Genomic DNA, 5,144 nt, shown 5'->3' with positions numbered 1-5,144 from the left:
GTAGCTTTTCCACGGTGAGGACGTGACTGTTGCGTCATGACGTTTGTGACAGATAAGCTCTCGGGCGATGCGTCTAACTTTTCTGTTGTGGTTGTAACCATAGAGATATGCTTGTAACACGTATACGTTCATAACTCTTTCGATTAAACTAAATGTATAACTTGAACATAAAATAGCATAAAACACAGTCTACAGTTGCCCTCGTTACCGTGGAGGTATCGGTTATAAAGGGGGTGAGGTTGTAACCTTGATGGATGTTTAGGAAACTGGTTGTAACAGGGTAACAGTTGTAACCCTGTTGCTCCTTGTAGGGCCATGGTTGTTATAACAACCAAATAAATATGAACTGGTTGATCGTCCGTTGTTCCAAGAAACGACATTTTGAGTACGCTCCATTGTTATGGAGCGTACTCAAATGTCTATTTGGTCTGTTTTATAATTAGTGTGAATGCTGTAGCATTCACACTCTAGATATTGAAATCTTTATGATTCTTCTTCTGCCGTTTATTTGGTCTTCAACTCCTCCGCCATACTTGCAGCTACAGAAACCATTTAACTATTAATACGTTCAGCTCTTTATGGACATGATGGTTATTATTCAGCGTTTTTCAACTTTTTAAACTTTAAGCTTTTTCCACTTTTTTTTAACATGGGAGTCCCATTTTCTCTGGAACTTTCTGAATATTTCTGCATCTGGTACGTCATGAACTACGGCGTGGCTTGGCTCCCATGATGCGGAAGCAAATCTCTCCTTGATGTTGCTCTGCGACATTGAGCAGTTTTCATAGGAATGAATGGGCGCCATTTTGGAATCCGCTGTCTATTCTATAATATGTCCATGCTTGGCTGCCAGAACCATGTTATTCCCAAGTATTAACGATCTCCTTTTGTTTTCTAATCTATGAATAATAATCTAATGTACAAAGATTGATCAGATAATATTTGTGACTTTAGATTGATAATAATAATAATAATAATAATAATAATAATAATTGATCAGTTTTTTATAGCACTTTTCTAAGTACTCAAAGACGCTTTACAAATAAGAAAGGAATACATACAGACAGTACAGACAATCAAACAAAAGGGGAAAATAAATCAAACAACACCACAACAAAAGGCAACACATTAAGAGAGCGGGAGAGAGGCAGAGGATGATTTGTCAAATGTTGTAGGTGGTCCTGAAGAGATAGGTTTTAAGTTGACTTTTGAATGAACAGAGTGTATCAGAGTTTCGGATGGCCAGAGCGAGGGAGTTCCAGAGGGTAGGGGCGGTGATGGCGAAGGCTCTGTCCCCCAGGGTGCGATACTTGGTCTCGTTGATGGAGGTGAGAAGGTTGGCATCAGCGGAGCGTAGGTGGCGAGTGGGGGAGTGGCGATGGAGGAGATCTGTTATGTACGAGGGTGCAAAGTTGTTTAGTGCTTTGTAGGTGGTGAGGAGAATCTTGTAATTGATGCTTGATGGCTAACGTGAGCTAATAAACATTATCAGGGGGGGGGCTTTCATCAATATAGAATTAGTTTTGTAGGTGATAATTACTTTAACATATGTGAAAATAAAAATATATATGTAACCAAGCGTTTTATTGTTGCCTATACTTGGGTAATATATAAAAGAAGAATCGGTTAACTCCATTCACTGAGCGGGGCGATCCACTTTAATTCCAGCGCTCACAACACAGAGTCAAAACAGCGACCCTTCTGTTCTGCTCCTTCAGAATAAGGGTCCCTAACAGGAACTGGGTTACGTATGCATTCATCTGTGCTTTTAGACGTGTTTCCAATGGCTTTGTTTGTGCGAAAGAACGGGCTGCGGTCAATGAAATCAAAACCAAAACGGATTGAGCCTTCTTTTTATGTCCATGATTGAGCCCCGTTGATAAACAACCCTTACGGGTTTTGTCCGTTGGCTTGTGTCGATACGTCAAGTGTCGATACGTCATCTGTAAGCGCAGGACCCCGAGTCAATCTGGCAGCCGAGTCGATCTGGTACCCACACTGCCATTCTCTTAAAGAGACACACACACACACACACGCACACACACACGCAATGGCTCGCCATTCTCTTAAAGAGACACACACACACACACACGCAATGGCTCCGCCATTCTCTTAAGACACACACACACACACACACAGCTTTATTCCAATTTGATTTTAACATCGCTCACTTGATTAAAGCTATTCAACATTTCTACTGCCTACTACTACTACTACTACTACTACTACTACTACTCCTACCTCTAATGCTGCCATTACTTCTACTACTACTACTTCTACCAATACTACTACTACCATTACTACTACTACCATTACTACTACTCCTACCAGCAATCCAAACAAAATTTTGATAGCATTTATACTTTTTTCAGAATCACAGTTTTAGTTTCAAACCGGCATAGTTTTCAGTTGCTCTCATTGATTTCCGTTGACTCAGAACGTGAGGACATTCAGGCACGCACACACACACACACACACACAAACACACACACACACACGCAATAGCTCCGCCTTTCTTTTAAAGAGACACACACACGCACACAGACACACACACAGCTTTATTCCAATTCGATTTTAACATCGCTCACTTGATTAAAGCTATTCAACATTTCTACTACTACTACTACTACTCCTACCTCTAATGCTACCAATACTACTACTACTCCTACTCCTACCTCTAATTCCACCAATACTACTACTACCATTACTACTACTCCTACCAATACAACTATGACAATTACTACTACTACTTCAGCTACTACCTACTACTTCAGCTACTACTACTTTAGCTACTACTTCGTCTTCTACTACTACTTCAGCTTCTACTACTTTAGCTACTACTTCATCTTCTACTACTACTTCAGCTACTAATAATAATAATGGATTGAATTTATATAGCGCTTTTCCAGCCACTCAAAGACGCTTAACAGTGAAGGGGGGACCTCACTCACCACCACCAGTGTGTAGCACCTTCATGGGTGATGCACGGCAGCCAATCTGCTCCAGAACGCTCACCACACACCAGCTTATGGTGGAGAGTGAGGGACTTAATGAGTCAGACAAATATACAGGAGGATGATTAGGGGGCCAGATTGAATGAGCCTGGTTGGGCCAGGACACCGGGGAGACCCCTACTCTTTACGATAAGTTCCCTGGGATCTTTCATGACCTCAGTGAGTCTGGACCTCGGTTTTACGTCTCCTCCGAAGGACGGCGCCTTCCGCAGCACAGTGTCCCCGTCACTGCACTGGGGCGTCGGGATTGATGTTAAGGCCAGAGGGAAGAGTGCAACCTATTGGCCACCACCCGAAACCACTTACTCAATAAATTGAATGGTGTAATGTTAATGCCTCCATTACGATAAAAGATGCAAATACATTAATTCATACCTCTATCTATATATTAATGCACGCAATTCTTTCCATGGTTCATGGTTAAACTTGTGTGTCAGTTTCATTGTTTCAATGAAATTATCTGATTATTAATTATCTTCTACGATTCCTCTGGTGGCCACAGGGAGATCTGAGTCAGCCTCCGCGCGAGTACAAGATGGTGGTCCACTTGTTTGGGGCCAAGTCGAGCCCAAGCTGCGCCAACTACGCTTTAAGACGGACTGCAGAGGATGGAAAAGACAGGTCATCACCTGAAGCAGTAACTACAGTCCTAGAGCACTTCTACGTCGATGACTGCCTGGTCTCAATGTCCGACGAGAAGAAAGCTATTACCTTAACCAAGGACCTCATTGCACTGTGTGAGAGTGGAGGATTCCGCTTGACCAAGTGGGGCCTTTGGAGTGGACTTGTGCATAGAATCAGATTCTTTCAAGTTCCGTATTCACGTGAAAAGCATGCCCATCCCCAGACGAGGTATCCTCTCTGTCGTAAGCTCAGTATACGACCCCCTTGGATTCCTGTCTCCGTTCATTCTTCTCGCAAAGACCATCGTCCAGAGTCTCTGTCGAATGAAACTTACCTGGGATGAAGAGATTCCAGAAGATGTGGCAAACAGATGGTTCGCCTGGCTGTCTGATCTGAGCCAGTTCGCTAGCTTTTCTGTCAGGAGGTGCATCAAGCCAGAGGGATTTGGTCCAGTAACTTCAGCACAACTGCATCATTTCTCAGATGCTAGCGAGAAGGGCTACGGCGTCGTCACTTACCTCCCCATCAAGAACAGCCACGGTCGAGTTCATTGCTCGTTTCTTCTAGAAAAAGCCAGAGTGACGCTGCTTAAACCAGTCACAGTCCCACGCCTCGAGCTCACCACGGCTACCATTGCGGTGAAAATGGATAAGATCATGAAGCGAGAGCTTCGGATGGACCTCAAAGAGTCTGTCCTATGGACAGATAGCACCACCGTCCTTCGATACATCGACAAAGACGGCGCTCGTTTTAAAACATTTGTTGCGAACAGAGTGTCGACAATCAGAGAGAACACAAGGCCAGCACAATGGAAGTATGTCAACACGACTTCCAACCCAGCTGATCACGCATCAAGAGGATTGAATGCAGAGCAATTCTTAAAGTGTCAGAACTGGATTGAAGGTCCTGACTTCCTAGCCAAGAGTGAGTCTCACTGGCCTGTCCTATCAGAGTTCTCAAGAGAGATAAGTGAAGACGATGCTGATGTGAAGACGATGCTGATGTGAAGCGTACGACCAGTGTGAACATCATCAAGACTGTTGACTCAAGCACAGACCCTCTCTTCAAGCTGACTCATCACTACTCCGACTGGCACAGTCTGAAGAAGGCGGTCGCCTGGATGTTGAGGCTGAAGGAGCTGCTTCGAAGTCTGTGCGTAACAAGGAAGACGTTTGAGTCGCAAGCCCAGTCTTCAGAAAGTCAAGTTGTGAAAATCAAGACAGTTGAGAACCACATGCAGAAATGGAGATCCATCCTGAAAGGAACCCGTTTGACTGTCAAGGACATCAGAACTGTGATCATTCAGTTCAGCCAAAGTCACACCTTCCGTGAGGAGCTTCGCGCTCTGCAGAAAAGGGAAAAGATCAAGAGAAGTAGTTCTATCATGAAACTGGATCCCTTCCTCCAAGATGGGGTTCTCCGGGTTGGTGGAAGATTGCACCGGGCAGCCTTGCCAGAACACACAAAGCATCCAGCTATCCTGGCCAAGGATCACCACATCACTAC

The sequence above is a fragment of the Pollachius pollachius genome (assembly GCF_949987615.1).
Source record: "Pollachius pollachius genome assembly, chromosome: 8".
Lineage (NCBI taxonomy): Eukaryota > Metazoa > Chordata > Actinopteri > Gadiformes > Gadidae > Pollachius > Pollachius pollachius.
Note: the sequence above shows the minus strand (reverse complement) of the source record.